Genomic DNA, 21,472 nt, shown 5'->3' with positions numbered 1-21,472 from the left:
TGAAGCAATATTAAGAACTATTCACAAGACTAGGGAAAATGAAAAACTTTGAGGCATGCCTACACATTGAAAAATCCAAGAAACCAGAGGCTCCGCATCACAGAAAAACACAATTTAATCAACAGAAGGCAGTAGAGCAAAAAATACAAGAACTACTGGCAGCTGACATCATCGAAGAGTCCAGCAGTCCCACGCCACCATCATGTCATACTTTGAAGCCCAAACTATGCACAGAACTTAAAGTGGACATCAGCCTAGTGGATCTAGGTGCCATATATTACCCCAACAGAAAAAAGGGATTGAATGTAGGCACCTGGTGGTCAATGCCAGCTGATACCTCACAGACAGACACTGAAAGGGCATATTCCCAACCTGAAAGGGAGAACCTAGCTGCCTTATGGGCCTGTGAACATTATGATGTGTTTGTACATGAGAAACACTTCACCATAATAACAGAACACCATGCTCTCCTAACAATACTATGGAACCCTAATGCAAAAATTCCCCCACACATTGAGAGATGGGGATCCACCTTCAGAAATATACATACATTCTGAATCCACAAACCTGTAAAGGACAAGAATCCAGCGGAATACAGGTCCCGACACCCACTGCAGATATAGAGGGCCAAGAGATCTATAGCTGAAGAATATGTGCACTTTGTCATTGACTATGCCACCATACCGTCAGTACCCATCCAGGTCATAAGAGAGCACACATGCAAGGACCCCACGCCACAAGAAGTGAAAAAGGCATTAAACAGGAAAGGTGGTGACATCTCGATGACACTTCCCCAGAAGTAGGGCATGAGCTCTCCTTCACAGAGCATAGGCTCATGCTCATAGACAAGTGCCTAGTGCTCCTGACAATCATGTGTCAACAAATGATAGACCTGGCCAATGAGGGGCATTGAGAAATGGTAGCCACTAAAGAGCATAGAGAAACAGAATATGGTTCCCCAGCCTAGAAGCTCTAGTGGAAGACACCGTGAAAACCTGCAACCCATGTTAAATAGTATGCAGAAAGACTCACACGCTCCGACCAAATTCCTTAATGAAAATGCAGAATGTGGCAGCTGATTTCTTCTGCCCACTTAGGTCAGGCAAATAAATAATCATAATCATGGATGAGAACTCATGATTTTAAACAACAATAACCCTATGGTCGATCAGTGCCTAAGTAACCATACCACTTCTAACAAAAAGAGGGAGGGAGAGAAAAGTGGATTCAGTCTCCCCGGGTATAGTTCAAAAACAAAGTGGAATCCACTTAGGCAGTTTGAGTTGGTCCCTATAGTGGTGGGGAACACTCAGTGTTGTTTAAATACCCCTCACACACCAACAGGCCCCTTGGTGTCATGCTTCATCATCGGGGTCTTCGCACCCCTCTACGGGATGCGGCGTGCTACGACCAACGACTACGTGGTAGCACTTTCAAATGGACTATGTGTGAATGTGTGTGGGGTAAGAGGACGTATGTGAGTGGTGAGTTTAAAGTGAGTGAGAATTAAAAAATACCTGGCTCGTGGGTGGAAAAATAAAGTTTTATTAAGCCCCCAGCTGGTATTATTAAAAAGGGTGCAAAGTGAGGTTGTGAGTGTATAGTTAAGTACAACAACCTCGTTTGTGCGTCTACCTGGACATGTTTCAGGGTTCAAAGCCTCCTTCTTCAGGACGGGAATTGCACAAAGACCCACCTTACTCACATGTGTATATGTATCAAAGTGTATTATACAAAAATTAAGGAAAAAAGTGAACTATAGGTGTAATGTACCTAGTTATTAGATCATTCGCGTAGTCTTTCTTCTCCAAATCGGCGTGTAGTGAAGACCTAGAGGGAGAAAAACACATTTTAATTCTTTTTCTCACTATTTATTGCTATTATCCTCCAGGTAGTGGTGACCTTAAGGAAAAAGTGGGGGGTTGCTATGTATCACATATAGATCATGTGTTCAATATCCATGCAACCTTTAAAAAATGTCACAGACTAGACAAGGACACACATAAAACATATAGTGCACACATGTTGGTAACATGTTCATTCCTACTGCTGGTGCAGGAGAGATAAAGAGAAAGTTCTTACTCAATATACAAGGATATATTGCCTCATGAGCCTTTTACGTTTTGGAGGGTTCCATCAGGCATAATAGGATGATCTGAAATAATGAGAAGGACTCATTACAATCCATACTGTACCAGGAAGACTCTATTGTTCACCACCTATACGTGGTTTCTCAGGTAACTAACTCACGGTTACTTGGAAGAAATTCGACCTCCTCCCCTCAACGCGGCTCCGATGATACTGCCCCTGAGAGTCGGCGGGTCTTTTAAGGACCTCGTAATTGGTAAGATACCGGTAATTGGTAGCGTAATTGAGACCATATTTGGTTTGGTCGGAAAGCACCAGTGTCCGGTATTGCGCGATTGTAAAGACGCTATCGTTTCGTGCATGCGCAGTACTTCGTGTCTTCGAAGGCACTGATTTCCTTATGATCATGCGCGGTGATGGTGCTAACTCGTATGTGGTTTTTACGCATGTGTAGAACCTGAAGCGCTTTCATAATCTATTGAGTCAATAATATTACGACGGTTACAGGCTTTGATATATGGCGTGGCTTCAAAGGAAGTTAATGCTCCGTTCATTGCATTCACAGAGGTGCGCTTGATATGTACAGACATTCCAATAATAATAGTTAAAAGGTGTGCATGCGCGAAATCGGCCCTCATCAGACAGATACTATTGCGCATGAGCAGTGACTCAGGACATTGGGGCAGGCAGTTTTTTGGGAAAGGTTCCACCAAATGGCCTCTATTTATAATCATAGTCAATGTCTGTTGAAAATAAGGTTATTTCAGTGTCATCAGATAGAAAACTCTGTTAAGTTGGCCATGAGTATCATCGTAGTTGTCCCCACGGAATATCATCATTCAGGCCTACAGTGTGGGTACCCAAGCGGAATACCCATCTCTGCTCTTTCTCAAAAAGGCCTGTCTCAGTAGGTAGCTGTTCGATAACAGTCCATAGGAGATCGTTTACGCAATGTTGCTCGGTGAGAAAATGGGTGGCCATCTTAGTTGTGGATTTTTTACATCTGACATTGCTTTTATGCTCGTTCATCCTGGTTTTAACCACCCTGGTGGTCATGCCCACATATTCCAGGCCGCAAGGGCATGTGATCAGGTAAACAACGTTTCTGCTATTGCAGTTGGTGAAGGCTCTTTGTTCCCATTTGCTCCCATTTCGGAATGTGAGATTGTGACTTTTCCTCGTTAGGTGGCAGCTACCACAGTTCCCACAGGGATAATGTCCTTGCAACCCCTGTAGCCTAGTTTGTTGATTTGGTGTCGTTTTAGGTCTAGTGTGGACCAGGACATCTTTCAAATTTCTCCCACGTCTGTGGGCAAAAAGAGGTTTCTCTAGATCCAGTGTGCCACTGGTTAGGATCCTCCAGTGTTTGTTGATCATTTTCGATACCTGGTTTGAATGTGAGCTGTACGTAGTAACACATACTAGTCGCTCTTGGCTACTCTCTGAGGGTACCTTATCCTCCAGGAGGGCATCGCGGTTGTTGTTCCGTGCCCTTTTCATTGCCGAGTTAATCACTCTGCCAGGGTAATGTCTCCGTTTAAGTTTGCTTTTCAGGTCCCGGGCCTGAGCTTTGTACTCATCAATGTCACTGCAGTTACGTCGTAGACATAAGAACTGGCCATAGGGTAGGTTCTCTCTCAGGTGGCGGGGATGAAAGCTATCAAATCGTAGCAGGCAGGTTCTGGCTGTTGGCTTGAAATGCGTTTCTGTTTCCAACGAACCTGCCTCGTGATATATATATTGAGGTCCAGGAAAACCATGGAGCTGTTAGACATGGTATGGGTGATCTTGAAGAAAAAAATGGAATATAATTCACAAAATGAACATAAACTCAAAGAAGTTAAATGAACAGTGAATGGAAGTAGTTTTCTTTCATGAAAGAAACATCGTGAATGTGAGTGCCAACTAAGGGATGGGACTAGAGTTCCTCTAGCCTCGCATCTTTTGTTATAGTTTTGACGTCGTAGGACACTCGACGCCTCCTTGTTGAGCACCACCAAATTGCAAATAAAGATTAACCTCCCATCAACTAATAAGCAGTGCATCTATCCAAACAATCATGGACATATAGTCTCGCCAGACTTGGCGCAAAAGTACTGCCCATACTTGTGCCATGGCATTGGAGGTATAGAGTGCCTTCAAACTCAAAAAAGTTTCAGGTTAATGCGGTGGATATACATTCCATCACCACACTACGAGGAGTCTTGTACTGCCAGGTGGTTGAGTGTAGCACCTCCTCAATGATGAGGCGAGCCTCGTCATGCGGTAAGCTGGTGTAGAGACTCTCCAAATCTAGACTCAGTAGCATCTGAGTGTCTGGATTAAAGGAGATATCCTTCAACAGCTGTTGTACAGTTGGAGATACCTTGCTGCTGAGTCCTGTTGTCAGCGCGCTGCAGACATTCAGCTATAGACTTTGAGAACAGCATTGAGTTCAGTTACTAAGCGCATTCCTTGGCAAGAATCCTTCCTGGAGCCTTTGAGTCTTTTCCTGTACTGTGAAGTAACAGTGCAGTCTAAGGAGAGTCTGTCAGCTGGAAGATCAGCACTAGTTTCATTTTCCTAGTGCTTAATCCTTGTTTGAACAATGGCATGGCTTAATGCTTTGAACTACCAGTACTAACTTTTGTGCTATTGTTTTTTATTAACTTACTTCAGTACAATAACTCCTCATATACTAATTTCAGAAGGCTTCACTATCTGGCAGTTTCTACGTTCACTTCATCTTTACTATATTGTATGTAGAAACATATATATATATTATACTAACCAACGGTTGTAGAAATCTGCCACCTGCAAAAGAATGAAACAAAGAGTGAATTAGCAAGCCTAATCCACAATTCTAATATTCAACGTCCTAACTAGAGAGAAGCTAGCCACTGCGGAAGTGAAGGTCGTAGATACGTTAGGGCTAGTCCTAGAGCATTTACTTTAGGTGCTATAGGTTGGGAATGTATTAATGTACTTATTTGTAACTGAAGATACCCAGCAGCTACGAATTCCAGTGACGAAGAGGCATAGCAGTGGAGTCTCTCTTTTATCCCATCCCCCTTTCCCCCTGTCTACTGGCCGTGGATTTATCATCTGCTTCCAGTGGAGTTTGGGATTGGGAGAATTGTCATCTGCTTCCGTGGAAGACTCAGTTTACAAGGTGGGTGGTACTTGAGATATTCATGGTAACAGACAAACAACCATTGGCCAACAAATGTCTGTGCATAACCCTCCTGATGGGAAACCATGCAGCCCGTTGTTCATCGACAGTGGAGCATCCCTCAACCACATCGAATCATCTGAATAGAAATGGATGAAGCCGAAGCCCAGACTAGAAAGGGCAGACATAAAAGTCTACATGTGGAGGGCCACCAAACCCTAGAATGCCTATGGAAATTCATGAAAAAACTCACATACAAAAACCGCTTGGTAGAAGCCCTCATCTATGTCATGGAAGGAGGAACACATGCGGACAGTCTACTGAACCTACCAACTGCAGAATAGCTCAAGCTTGTTGCCATCCTATATCAGGTGACAAAGCACCACCAATTGTGAAGCAATATTAAGAACTATTCACAAGACTAGGGAAAATGAAAAACTTTGAGGCATGCCTACACATTGAAAAATCCAAGAAACCAGAGGCTCCACATCACAGAAAAACACAATTTAATCAACAGAAGGCAGTAGAGCAAAAAATACAAGAACTACTGGCAGCTGACATCATCGAAGAGTCCAGCAGTCCCACGCCACCATCATGTCATACTTTGAAGCCCAAACTATGCACAGAACTTAAAGTGGACATCAGCCTAGTGGATCTAGGTGCCATATATTACCCCAACAGAAAAAAGGGATTGAATGTAGGCACCTGGTGGTCAATGCCAGCTGATACCTCACAGACAGACACTGAAAGGGCATATTCCCAACCTGAAAGGGAGAACCTAGCTGCCTTATGGGCCTGTGAACATTATGATGTGTTTGTACATGAGAAACACTTCACCATAATAACAGAACACCATGCTCTCCTAACAATACTATGGAACCCTAATGCAAAAATTCCCCCACACATTGAGAGATGGGGATCCACCTTCAGAAATATACATACATTCTGAATCCACAAACCTGTAAAGGACAAGAATCCAGCGGAATACAGGTCCCGACACCCACTGCAGATATAGAGGGCCAAGAGATCTATAGCTGAAGAATATGTGCACTTTGTCATTGACTAGGCCACCATACCGTCAGTACCCATCCAGGTCATAAGAGAGCACACATGCAAGGACCCCACGCCACAAGAAGTGAAAAAGGCATTAAACAGGAAAGGTGGTGACATCTCGATGACACTTCCCCAGAAGTAGGGCATGAGCTCTCCTTCACAGAGCATAGGCTCATGCTCATAGACAAGTGCCTAGTGCTCCTGACAATCATGTGTCAACAAATGATAGACCTGGCCAATGAGGGGCATTGAGAAATGGTAGCCACTAAAGAGCATAGAGAAACAGAATATGGTTCCCCAGCCTAGAAGCTCTAGTGGAAGACACCGTGAAAACCTGCAACCCATGTTAGACTCACACGCAGAAAGACTCACACGCTCCGACCAAATTCCTTAATGAAAATGCAGAATGTGGCAGCTGATTTCTTCTGCCCACTTAGGTCAGGCAAATAAATAATCATAATCATGGATGAGAACTCATGATTTTAAACAACAATAACCCTATGGTCGATCAGTGCCTAAGTAACCATACCACTTCTAACAAAAAGAGGGAGGGAGAGAAAAGTGGATTCAGTCTCCCCGGGTATAGTACAAAAACAAAGTGGAATCCACTTAGGCAGTTTGAGTTGGTCCCTATAGTGGTGGGGAACACTCAGTGTTGTTTAAATACCCCTCACACACCAACAGGCCCCGTGGTGTCATGCTTCATCATCGGGGTCTTCGCACCCCTCTACGGGATGCGGCGTGCTACGACCAACGACTACGTGGTAGCACTTTCAAATGGACTATGTGAGAATGTGTGTGGGGTAAGAGGACGTATGTGAGTGGTGAGTTTAAAGTGAGTGAGAATTAAAAAAATACCTGGCTCGTGGGTGGAAAAATAAAGTTTTATTAAGCCCCCAGCTGGTATTATTAAAAAGGGTGCAAAGTGAGGTTGTGAGTGTATAGTTAAGTACAACAACCTCGTTTGTGCGTCTACCTGGACATGTTTCAGAGTTCAAAGCCTCCTTCTTCAGGACGGGAATTGCACAAAGACCCACCTTACTCACATGTGTATATGTATCAAAGTGTATTATACAAAAATTAAGGAAAAAAGTGAACTATAGGTGTAATGTACCTAGTTATTAGATCATTCGCGTAGTCTTTCTTCTCCAAATCGGCGTGTAGTGAAGACCTAGAGGGAGAAAAACACATTTTAATTCTTTTTCTCACTATTTATTGCTATTATCCTCCAGGTAGTGGTGACCTTAAGGAAAAAGTGGGGGGTTGCTATGTATCACATATAGATCATGTGTTCAATATCCATGCAACCTTTAAAAAATGTCACAGACTAGACAAGGACACACATAAAACATATAGTGCACACATGTTGGTAACATGTTCATTCCTACTGCTGGTGCAGGAGAGATAAAGAGAAAGTTCTTACTCAATATACAAGGATATATTGCCTCATGAGCCTTTTACGTTTTGGAGGGTTCCATCAGGCATAATAGGATGATCTGAAATAATGAGAAGGACTCATTACAATCCATACTGTACCAGGAAGACTCTATTGTTCACCACCTATACGTGGTTTCTCAGGTAACTAACTCACGGTTACTTGGAAGAAATTCGACCTCCTCCCCTCAACGCGGCTCCGATGATACTGCCCCTGAGAGTCGGCGGGTCTTTTAAGGACCTCGTAATTGGTAAGATACCGGTAATTGGTAGCGTAATTGAGCCCATATTTGGTTTGGTCGGAAAGCACCAGTGTCCGGTATTGCGCGATTGTAAAGACGCTATCGTTTCGTGCATGCGCAGTACTTCGTGTCTTCGAAGGCACTGATTTCCTTATGATCATGCGCGGTGATGGTGCTAACTCGTATGTGGTTTTTACGCATGTGTAGAACCTGAAGCGCTTTCATAATCTATTGAGTCAATAATATTACGACGGTTACAGGCTTTGATATATGGCGTGGCTTCAAAGGAAGTTAACGCTCCGTTCATTGCATTCACAGAGGTGCGCTTGATATGTACAGACATTCCAATAATAATAGTTAAAAGGTGTGCATGCGCGAAATCGGCCCTCATCAGACAGATACTATTGCGCATGAGCAGTGACTCAGGACATTGGGGCAGGCAGTTTTTTGGGAAAGGTTCCACCAAATGGCCTCTATTTATAATCATAGTCAATGTCTGTTGAAAATAAGGTTATTTCAGTGTCATCAGATAGAAAACTCTGTTAAGTTGGCCATGAGTATCATCGTAGTTGTCCCCACGGAATATCATCATTCAGGCCTACAGTGTGGGTACCCAAGCGGAATACCCATCTCTGCTCTTTCTCAAAAAGGCCTGTCTCAGTAGGTAGCTGTTCGATAACAGTCCATAGGAAATCGTTTACGCAATGTTGCTCGGTGAGAAAATGGGTGGCCATCTTAGTTGTGGATTTTTTACATCTGACATTGCTTTTATGCTCGTTCATCCTGGTTTTAACCGCCCTGGTGGTCATGCCCACATATTCCAGGCCGCAAGGGCATGTGATCAGGTAAACAACGTTTCTGCTATTGCAGTTGGTGAAGGCTCTTTGTTCCCATTTGCTCCCATTTCGGAATGTGAGATTGTGACTTTTCCTCGTTAGGTGGCAGCTACCACAGTTCCCACAGGGATAATGTCCTTGCAACCCCTGTAGCCTAGTTTGTTGATTTGGTGTCGTTTTAGGTCTAGTGTGGACCAGGACATCTTTCAAATTTCTCCCACGTCTGTGGGCAAAAAGAGGTTTCTCTAGATCCAGTGTGCCACTGGTTAGGATCCTCCAGTGTTTGTTGATCATTTTCGATACCTGGTTTGAATGTGAGCTGTACGTAGTAACACTTACTAGTCGCTCTTGGCTACTCTCTGAGGGTACCTTATCCTCCAGGAGGGCATCGCGGTTGTTGTTCCGTGCCCTTTTCATTGCCGAGTTAATCACTCTGCCAGGGTAATGTCTCCGTTTAAGTTTGCTTTTCAGGTCCAGGGCCTGAGCTTTGTACTCATCAATGTCACTGCAGTTACGTCGTAGACATAAGAACTGGCCATAGGGTAGGTTCTCTCTCAGGTGGCGGGGATGAAAGCTATCAAATCGTAGCAGGCAGGTTCTGGCTGTTGGCTTGAAATGCGTTTCTGTTTTCAACGAACCTGCCTCGTGATATATATATTGAGGTCCAGGAAAACCATGGAGCTGTTAGACATGGTATGGGTGAACTTGAGATAAAGGTTCTGATTGTTGAGCCATGTCAAAAAATCTGTCACTGACTGGCTGTCTCCGTTCCAGATGACCAGTACGTTATCGATATATCGTTTCCATGATTGGATGTTCTCTCTGCAGGGGTTGTCTAGATGAAGAATTTTTGTTGCCTCCAGATGGTGGACATATAGTCTCGCCAGACTTGGCGCAAAAGTACTGCCCATACTTGTGCCATGGCATTGGAGGTATGGAGTGCCTTCAAACTCAAAAAAGTTTCAGGTTAATGCGGTGGATATACATTCCATCACCACACTACGAGGAGTCTTGTACTGCCAGGTGGTTGAGTGTAGCACCTCCTCAATGATGAGGCGAGCCTCGTCATGCGGTAAGCTGGTGTAGAGACTCTCCACATCTAGACTCAGTAGCATCTGAGTGTCTGGATTAAAGGAGATATCCTTCAACAGCTGTTGTACAGTTGGAGATACCTTGCTGCTGAGTCCTGTTGTCAGCGCGCTGCAGACATTCAGCTATAGACTTTGAGAACAGCATTGAGTTCAGTTACTAAGCGCATTCCTTGGCAAGAATCCTTCCTGGAGCCTTTGAGTCTTTTCCTGTACTGTGAAGTAACAGTGCAGTCTAAGGAGAGTCTGTCAGCTGGAAGATCAGCACTAGTTTCATTTTCCTAGTGCTTAATCCTTGTTTGAACAATGGCATGGCTTAATGCTTTGAACTACCAGTACTAACTTTTGTGCTATTGTTTTTTATTAACTTACTTCAGTACAATAACTCCTCATATACTAATTTCAGAAGGCTTCACTATCTGGCAGTTTCTACGTTCACTTCATCTTTACTATATTGTATGTAGAAACATATATATATATTATACTAACCAACGGTTGTAGAAATCTGCCACCTGCAAAAGAATGAAACAAAGAGTGAATTAGCAAGCCTAATCCACAATTCTAATATTTAACGTCCTAACTAGAGAGAAGCTAGCCACTGCGGAAGTGAAGGTCGTAGATACGTTAGGGTTAGTCCTAGAGCATTTACTTTAGGTGCTATAGGTTGGGAATGTATTAATGTACTTATTTGTAACTGAAGATACCCAGCAGCTACGAATTCCAGTGACGAAGAGGCATAGCAGTGGAGTCTCTCTTTTATCCCATCCCCCTTTCCCCCTGTCTACTGGCCGTGGATTTATCATCTGCTTCCAGTGGAGTTTGGGATTGGGAGAATTGTCATCTGCTTCCGTGGAAGACTCAGTTTACAAGGTGGGTGGTACTTGAGATATTCATGGTAACAGACAAACAACCATTGGCCAACAAATGTCTGTGCATAACCCTCCTGATGGGAAACCATGCAGCCCGTTGTTCATCGACAGTGGAGCATCCCTCAACCACATCGAATCATCTGAATAGAAATGGATGAAGCCGAAGCCCAGACTAGAAAGGGCAGACATAAAAGTCTACATGTGGAGGGCCACCAAACCCTAGAATGCCTATGGAAATTCATGAAAAAACTCACATACAAAAACCGCTTGGTAGAAGCCCTCATCTATGTCATGGAAGGAGGAACACATGCGGACAGTCTACTGAACCTACCAACTGCAGAATAGCTCAAGCTTGTTGCCATCCTATATCAGGTGACAAAGCACCACCAATTGTGAAGCAATATTAAGAACTATTCACAAGACTAGGGAAAATGAAAAACTTTGAGGCATGCCTACACATTGAAAAATCCAAGAAACCAGAGGCTCCGCATCACAGAAAAACACAATTTAATCAACAGAAGGCAGTAGAGCAAAAAATACAAGAACTACTGGCAGCTGACATCATCGAAGAGTCCAGCAGTCCCACGCCACCATCATGTCATACTTTGAAGCCCAAACTATGCACAGAACTTAAAGTGGACATCAGCCTAGTGGATCTAGGTGCCATATATTACCCCAACAGAAAAAAGGGATTGAATGTAGGCACCTGGTGGTCAATGCCAGCTGATACCTCACAGACAGACACTGAAAGGGCATATTCCCAACCTGAAAGGGAGAACCTAGCTGCCTTATGGGCCTGTGAACATTATGATGTGTTTGTACATGAGAAACACTTCACCATAATAACAGAACACCATGCTCTCCTAACAATACTATGGAACCCTAATGCAAAAATTCCCACACACATTGAGAGATGGGGATCCACCTTCAGAAATATACATACATTCTGAATCCACAAACCTGTAAAGGACAAGAATCCAGCGGAATACAGGTCCCGACACCCACTGCAGATATAGAGGGCCAAGAGATCTATAGCTGAAGAATATGTGCACTTTGTCATTGACTATGCCACCATACCGTCAGTACCCATCCAGGTCATAAGAGAGCACACATGCAAGGACCCCACGCCACAAGAAGTGAAAAAGGCATTAAACAGGAAAGGTGGTGACATCTCGATGACACTTCCCCAGAAGTAGGGCATGAGCTCTCCTTCACAGAGCATAGGCTCATGCTCATAGACAAGTGCCTAGTGCTCCTGACAATCATGTGTCAACAAATGATAGACCTGGCCAATGAGGGGCATTGAGAAATGGTAGCCACTAAAGAGCATAGAGAAACAGAATATGGTTCCCCAGCCTAGAAGCTCTAGTGGAAGACACCGTGAAAACCTGCAACCCATGTTAAATAGTATGCAGAAAGACTCACACGCTCCGACCAAATTCCTTAATGAAAATGCAGAATGTGGCAGCTGATTTCTTCTGCCCACTTAGGTCAGGCAAATAAATAATCATAATCATGGATGAGAACTCATGATTTTAAACAACAATAACCCTATGGTCGATCAGTGCCTAAGTAACCATACCACTTCTAACAAAAAGAGGGAGGGAGAGAAAAGTGGATTCAGTCTCCCCGGGTATAGTTCAAAAACAAAGTGGAATCCACTTAGGCAGTTTGAGTTGGTCCCTATAGTGGTGGGGAACACTCAGTGTTGTTTAAATACCCCTCACATACCAACAGGCCCCTTGGTGTCATGCTTCATCATCGGGGTCTTCGCACCCCTCTACGGGATGCGGCGTGCTACGACCAACGACTACGTGGTAGCACTTTCAAATGGACTATGTGTGAATGTGTGTGGGGTAAGAGGACGTATGTGAGTGGTGAGTTTAAAGTGAGTGAGAATTAAAAAATACCTGGCTCGTGGGTGGAAAAATAAAGTTTTATTAAGCCCCCAGCTGGTATTATTAAAAAGGGTGCAAAGTGAGGTTGTGAGTGTATAGTTAAGTACAACAACCTCGTTTGTGCGTCTACCTGGACATGTTTCGGAGTTCAAAGCCTCCTTCTTCAGGACGGGAATTGCACAAAGACCCACCTTACTCGCATGTGTATATGTATCAAAGTGTATTATACAAAAATTAAGGAAAAAAGTGAACTATAGGTGTAATGTACCTAGTTATTAGATCATTCACGTAGTCTTTCTTCTCCAAATCGGCGTGTAGTGAAGACCTAGAGGGAGAAAAACACATTTTAATTCTTTTTCTCACTATTTATTGCTATTATCCTCCAGGTAGTGGTGACCTTAAGGAAAAAGTGGGGGGTTGCTATGTATCACATATAGATCATGTGTTAAATATCCATGCAACCTTTAAAAAATGTCACAGACTAGACAAGGACACACATAAAACATATAGTGCACACATGTTGGTAACATGTTCATTCCTACTGCTGGTGCAGGAGAGATAAAGAGAAAGTTCTTACTCAATATACAAGGATATATTGCCTCATGAGCCTTTTACGTTTTGGAGGGTTCCATCAGGCATAATAGGATGATCTGAAATAATGAGAAGGACTCATTACAATCCATACTGTACCAGGAAGACTATTGTTCACCACCTATACGTGGTTTCTCAGGTAACTAACTCACGGTTACTTGGAAGAAATTCGACCTCCTCCCCTCAACGCGGCTCCGATGATACTGCCCCTGAGAGTCGGCGGGTCTTTTAAGGACCTCGTAATTGGTAAGATACCGGTAATTGGTAGCGTAATTGAGCCCATATTTGGTTTGGTCGGAAAGCACCAGTGTCCGGTATTGCGCGATTGTAAAGACGCTATCGTTTCGTGCATGCGCAGTACTTCGTGTCTTCGAAGGCACTGATTTCCTTATGATCATGCGCGGTGATGGTGCTAGCTCGTATGTGGTTTTTACGCATGTGTAGAACCACAAGCGCTTTCATAATCTATTGAGTCAATAATATTACGACGGTTACAGGCTTTGATATATGGCGTGGCTTCAAAGGAAGTTAACGCTCCGTTCATTGCATTCACAGAGGTGCGCTTGATATGTACAGACATTCCAATAATAATAGTTAAAAGGTGTGCATGCGCGAAATCGGCCCTCATCAGACAGATACTATTGCTCATGAGCAGTGACTCAGGACATTGGGGCAGGCAGTTTTTTGGGAAAGGTTCCACCAAATGGCCTCTATTTATAATCATAGTCAATGTCTGTTGAAAATAAGGTTATTTCAGTGTCATCAGATAGAAAACTCTGTTAAGTTGGCCATGAGTATCATCGTAGTTGTCCCCACGGAATATCATCATTCAGGCCTACAGTGTGGGTACCCAAGCGGAATACCCATCTCTGCTCTTTCTCAAAAAGGCCTGTCTCAGTAGGTAACTGTTCGATAACAGTCCATAGGAGATCGTTTACGCAATGTTGCTCGGTGAGAAAATGGGTGGCCATCTTAGTTGTGGATTTTTTACATCTGACATTGCTTTTATGCTCGTTCATCCTGGTTTTAACCGCCCTGGTGGTCATGCCCACATATTCCAGGCCGCAAGGGCATGTGATCAGGTAAACAACGTTTCTGCTATTGCAGTTGGTGAAGGCTCTTTGTTCCCATTTGCTCCCATTTCGGAATGTGAGATTGTGACTTTTCCTCGTTAGGTGGCAGCTACCACAGTTCCCACAGGGATAATGTCCTTGCAACCCCTGTAGCCTAGTTTGTTGATTTGGTGTCGTTTTAGGTCTAGTGTGGACCAGGACATCTTTCAAATTTCTCCCACGTCTGTGGGCAAAAAGAGGTTTCTCTAGATCCAGTGTGCCACTGGTTAGGATCCTCCAGTGTTTGTTGATCATTTTCGATACCTGGTTTGAATGTGAGCTGTACGTAGTAACACATACTAGTCGCTCTTGGCTACTCTCTGAGGGTACCTTATCCTCCAGGAGGGCATCGCGGTTGTTGTTCCGTGCCCTTTTCATTGCCGAGTTAATCACTCTGCCAGGGTAATGTCTCCGTTTAAGTTTGCTTTTCAGGTCCAGGGCCTGAGCTTTGTACTCATCAATGTCACTGCAGTTACGTCGTAGACATAAGAACTGGCCATAGGGTAGGTTCTCTCTCAGGTGGCGGGGATGAAAGCTATCAAATCGTAGCAGGCAGGTTCTGGCTGTTGGCTTGAAATGCGTTTCTGTTTTCAACGAACCAGCCTCGTGATATATATATTGAGGTCCAGGAAAACCATGGAGCTGTTAGACATGGTATGGGTGAACTTGAGATAAAGGTTCTGATTGTTGAGCCATGTCAAAAAGTCTGTCACTGACTGGCTGTCTCCGTTCCAGATGACCAGTACGTTATCGATATATCATTTCCATGATTGGATGTTCTCTCTGCAGGGGTTGTCTAGATGAAGAATTTTTGTTGCCTCCAGATGGTGGACATATAGTCTCGCCAGACTTGGCGCAAAAGTACTGCCCATACTTGTGCCATGGCATTGGAGGTATAGAGTGCCTTCAAACTCAAAAAAGTTTCAGGTTAATGCGGTGGATATACATTCCATCACCACACTACGAGGAGTCTTGTACTGCCAGGTGGTTGAGTGTAGCACCTCCTCAATGATGAGGCGAGCCTCATCATGCGGTAAGCTGGTGTAGAGACTCTCCACATCTAGACTCAGTAGCATCTGAGTGTCTGGATTAAAGGAGATATCCTTCAACAGCTGTTGTACAGTTGGAGATACCTTGCTGCTGAGTCCTGTTGTCAGCGCGCTGCAGACATTCAGCTATAGACTTTGAGAACAGCATTGAGTACAGTTACTAAGCGCATTCCTTGGCAAGAATCCTTCCTGGAGCCTTTGAGTCTTTTCCTGTACTGTGAAGTAACAGTGCAGTCTAAGGAGAGTCTGTCAGCTGGAAGATCAGCACTAGTTTCATTTTCCTAGTGCTTAATCCTTGTTTGAAAAATGGCATGGCTTAATGCTTTGAACTACCAGTACTAACTTTTGTGCTATTGTTTTTTATTAACTTACTTCAGTACAATAACTCCTCATATACTAATTTCAGAAGGCTTCACTATCTGGCAGTTTCTACGTTCACTTCATCTTTACTATATTGTATGTAGAAACATATATATATATTATACTAACCAACGGTTGTAGAAATCTGCCACCTGCAAAAGAATGAAACAAAGAGTGAATTAGCAAGCCTAATCCACAATTCTAATATTCAACGTCCTAACTAGAGAGAAGCTAGCCACTGCGGAAGTGAAGGTCGTAGATATGTTAGGGCTAGTCCTAGAGCATTTACTTTAGGTGCTATAGGTTGGGAATGTATTAATGTACTTATTTGTAACTGAAGATACCCAGCAGCTACGAATTCCAGTGACGAAGAGGCATAGCAGTGGAGTCTCTCTTTTATCCCATCCCCCTTTCCCCCTGTCTACTGGCCGTGGATTTATCATCTGCTTCCAGTGGAGTTTGGGATTGGGAGAATTGTCATCTGCTTCCGTGGAAGACTCAGTTTACAAGGTGGGTGGTACTTGAGATATTCATGGTAACAGACAAACAACCATTGGCCAACAAATGTCTGTGCATAACCCTCCTGATGGGAAACCATGCAGCCCGTTGTTCATCGACAGTGGAGCATCCCTCAACCACATCGAATCATCTGAATAGAAATGGATGAAGCCGAAGCCCAGACTAGAAAGGGCAGACATAAAAGTCTACATGTGGAGGGCCACCAAACCCTAGAATGCCTATGGAAATTCATGAAAAAACTCACATACAAAAACCGCTTGGTAGAAGCCCTCATCTATGTCATGGAAGGAGGAACACATGCGGACAGTCTACTGAACCTACCAACTGCAGAATAGCTCAAGCTTGTTGCCATCCTATATCAGGTGACAAAGCACCACCAATTGTGAAGCAATATTAAGAACTATTCACAAGACTAGGGAAAATGAAAAACTTTGAGGCATGCCTACACATTGAAAAATCCAAGAAACCAGAGGCTCCGCATCACAGAAAAACACAATTTAATCAACAGAAGGCAGTAGAGCAAAAAATACAAGAACTACTGGCAGCTGACATCATCGAAGAGTCCAGCAGTCCCACGCCACCATCATGTCATACTTTGAAGCCCAAACTATGCACAGAACTTAAAGTGGACATCAGCCTAGTGGATCTAGGTGCCATATATTACCCCAACAGAAAAAAGGGATTGAATGTAGGCACCTGGTGGTCAATGCCAGCTGATACCTCACAGACAGACACTGAAAGGGCATATTCCCAACCTGAAAGGGAGAACCTAGCTGCCTTATGGGCCTGTGAACATTATGATGTGTTTGTACATGAGAAACACTTCACCATAATAACAGAACACCATGCTCTCCTAACAATACTATGGAACCCTAATGCAAAAATTCCCCCACACATTGAGAGATGGGGATCCACCTTCAGAAATATACATACATTCTGAATCCACAAACCTGTAAAGGACAAGAATCCAGCGGAATACAGGTCCCGACACCCACTGCAGATATAGAGGGCCAAGAGATCTATAGCTGAAGAATATGTGCACTTTGTCATTGACTATGCCACCATACCGTCAGTACCCATCCAGGTCATAAGAGAGCACACATGCAAGGACCCCACGCCACAAGAAGTGAAAAAGGCATTAAACAGGAAAGGTGGTGACATCTCGATGACACTTCCCCATTAGTAGGGCATGAGCTCTCCTTCACAGAGCATAGGCTCATGCTCATAGACAAGTGCCTAGTGCTCCTGACAATCATGTGTCAACAAATGATAGACCTGGCCAATGAGGGGCATTGAGAAATGGTAGCCACTAAAGAGCATAGAGAAACAGAATATGGTTCCCCAGCCTAGAAGCTCTAGTGGAAGACACCGTGAAAACCTGCAACCCATGTTAAATAGTATGCAGAAAGACTCACACGCTCCGACCAAATTCCTTAATGAAAATGCAGAATGTGGCAGCTGATTTCTTCTGCCCACTTAGGTCAGGCAAATAAATAATCATAATCATGGATGAGAACTCATGATTTTAAACAACAATAACCCTATGGTCGATCAATGCCTAAGTAACCATACCACTTCTAACAAAAAGAGGGAGGGAGAGAAAAGTGGATTCAGTCTCCCCGGGTATAGTTCAAAAACAAAGTGGAATCCACTTAGGCAGTTTGAGTTGGTCCCTATAGTGGTGGGGAACACTCAGTGTTGTTTAAATACCCCTCACACACCAACAGGCCCCTTGGTGTCATGCTTCATCATCGGGGTCTTCGCACCCCTCTACGGGATGCGGCGTGCTACGACCAACGACTACGTGGTAGCACTTTCAAATGGACTATGTGTGAATGTGTGTGGGGTAAGAGGACGTATGTGAGTGGTGAGTTTAAAGTGAGTGAGAATTAAAAAATACCTGGCTCGTGGGTGGAAAAATAAAGTTTTATTAAGCCCCCAGCTGGTATTATTAAAAAGGGTGCAAAGTGAGGTTGTGAGTGTATAGTTAAGTACAACAACCTCGTTTGTGCGTCTACCTGGACATGTTTCGGAGTTCAAAGCCTCCTTCTTCAGGACGGGAATTGCACAAAGACCCACCTTACTCGCATGTGTATATGTATCAAAGTGTATTATACAAAAATTAAGGAAAAAAGTGAACTATAGGTGTAATGTACCTAGTTATTAGATCATTCGCGTAGTCTTTCTTCTCCAAATCGGCGTGTAGTGAAGACCTAGAGGGAGAAAAACACATTTTAATTCTTTTTCTCACTATTTATTGCTATTATCCTCCAGGTAGTGGTGACCTTAAGGAAAAAGTGGGGGGTTGCTATGTATCACATATAGATCATGTGTTCAATATCCATGCAACCTTTAAAAAATGTCACAGACTAGACAAGGACACACATAAAACATATAGTGCACACATGTTGGTAACATGTTCATTCCTACTGCTGGTGCAGGAGAGATAAAGAGAAAGTTCTTACTCAATATACAAGGATATATTGCCTCATGAGCCTTTTACGTTTTGGAGGGTTCCATCAGGCATAATAGGATGATCTGAAATAATGAGAAGGACTCATTACAATCCATACTGTACCAGGAAGACTCTATTGTTCACCACCTATACGTGGTTTCTCAGGTAACTAACTCACGGTTACTTGGAAGAAATTCGACCTCCTCCCCTCAACGCGGCTCCGATGATACTGCCCCTGAGAGTCGGCGGGTCTTTTAAGGACCTCGTAATTGGTAAGATACCGGTAATTGGTAGCGTAAATGAGCCCATATTTGGTTTGGTCGGAAAGCACCAGTGTCCGGTATTGCGCGATTGTAAAGACGCTATCGTTTCGTGCATGCGCAGTACTTCGTGTCTTCGAAGGCACTGATTTCCTTATGATCATGCGCGGTGATGGTGCTAGCTCGTATGTGTTTTTTACGCATGTGTAGAACCACAAGCGCTTTCATAATCTATTGAGTCAATAATATTACGACGGTTACAGGCTTTGATATATGGCGTGGCTTCAAAGGAAGTTAACGCTCCGTTCATTGCATTCACAGAGGTGCGCTTGATATGTACAGACATTCCAATAATAATAGTTAAAAGGTGTGCATGCGCGAAATCGGCCCTCATCAGACAGATACTATTGCGCATGAGCAGTGACTCAGGACATTGGGGCAGGCAGTTTTTTGGGAAAGGTTCCACCAAATGGCCTCTATTTATAATCATAGTCAATGTCTGTTGAAAATAAGGTTATTTCAGTGTCATCAGATAGAAAACTCTGTTAAGTTGGCCATGAGTATCATCGTAGTTGTCCCCACGGAATATCATCATTCAGGCCTACAGTGTGGGTACCCAAGCGGAATACCCATCTCTGCTCTTTCTCAAAAAGGCCTGTCTCAGTAGGTAACTGTTCGATAACAGTCCATAGGAGATCGTTTACGCAATGTTGCTCGGTGAGAAAATGGGTGGCCATCTTAGTTGTGGATTTTTTACATCTGACATTGCTTTTATGCTCGTTCATCCTGGTTTTAACCGCCCTGGTGGTCATGCCCACATATTCCAGGCCGCAAGGGCATGTGATCAGGTAAACAACGTTTCTGCTATTGCAGTTGGTGAAGGCTCTTTGTTCCCATTTGCTCCCATTTCGGAATGTGAGATTGTGACTTTTCCTCGTTAGGTGGCAGCTACCACAGTTCCCACAGGGAAAATGTCCTTGCAACCCCTGTAGCCTAGTTTGTTGATTTGGTGTCGTTTTAGGTCTAGTGTGGACCAGGACATCTTTCAAATTTCTCCCACGTCTGTGGGCAAAAAGAGGTTTCTCTAGATCCAGTGTGCCACTGGTTAGGATCCTCCAGTGTTTGTTGATCATTTTCGATACCTGGTTTGAATGTGAGCTGTACGTAGTAACACATACTAGTCGCTCTTGGCTACTCTCTGAGGGTACCTTATCCTCCAGGAGGGCATCGCGGTTGTTGTTCCGTGCCCTTTTCATTGCCGAGTTAATCACTCTGCCAGGGTAATGTCTCCGTTTAAGTTTGCTTTTCAGGTCCAGGGCCTGAGCTTTGTACTCATCAATGTCACTGCAGTTACGTCGTAGACATAAGAACTGGCCATAGGGTAGGTTCTCTCTCAGGTGGCGGGGATGAAAGCTATCAAATCGTAGCAGGCAGGTTCTGGCTGTTGGCTTGAAATGCGTTTCTGGTTTCAACGAACCAGCCTCGTGATATATATATTGAGGTCCAGGAAAACCATGGAGCTGTTAGACATGGTATGGGTGAACTTGAGATAAAGGTTCTGATTGTTGAGCCATGTCAAAAAGTCTGTCACTGACTGGCTGTCTCCGTTCCAGATGACCAGTACGTTATCGATATATCGTTTCCATGATTGGATGTTCTCTCTGCAGGGGTTGTCTAGATGAAGAATTTTTGTTGCCTCCAGATGGTGGACACATAGTCTCGCCAGACTTGGCGCAAAAGTACTGCCCATACTTGTGCCATGGCATTGGAGGTATAGAGTGCCTTCAAACTCAAAAAAGTTTCAGGTTAATGCGGTGGATATACATTCCATCACCACACTACGAGGAGTCTTGTACTGCCAGGTGGTTGAGTGTAGCACCTCCTCAATGATGAGGCGAGCCTCGTCATGCGGTAAGCTGGTGTAGAGACTCTCCACATCTAGACTCAGTAGCATCTGAGTGTCTGGATTAAAGGAGATATCCTTCAACAGCTGTTGTACAGTTGGAGATACCTTGCTGCTGAGTCCTGTTGTCAGCGCGCTGCAGACATTCAGCTATAGACTTTGAGAACAGCATTGAGTTCAGTTACTAAGCGCATTCCTTGGCAAGAATCCTTCCTGGAGCCTTTGAGTCTTTTCCTGTACTGTGAAGTAACAGTGCAGTCTAAGGAGAGTCTGTCAGCTGGAAGATCAGCACTAGTTTCATTTTCCTAGTGCTTAATCCTTGTTTGAAAAATGGCATGGCTTAATGCTTTGAACTACCAGTACTAACTTTTGTGCTATTGTTTTTTATTAACTTACTTCAGTACAATAACTCCTCATATACTAATTTCAGAAGGCTTCACTATCTGGCAGTTTCTACGTTCACTTCATCTTTACTATATTGTATGTAGAAACATATATATATATTATACTAACCAACGGTTGTAGAAATCTGCCACCTGCAAAAGAATGAAACAAAGAGTGAAT

Source organism: Lissotriton helveticus, chromosome 2_1 (assembly GCF_964261635.1).
Source record: "Lissotriton helveticus chromosome 2_1, aLisHel1.1, whole genome shotgun sequence".
NCBI classification, from domain to species: Eukaryota; Metazoa; Chordata; class Amphibia; order Caudata; family Salamandridae; genus Lissotriton; species Lissotriton helveticus.
The sequence above is the reverse complement of the archived record's forward strand: the minus strand, read 5'-3'. Positions refer to the sequence as shown.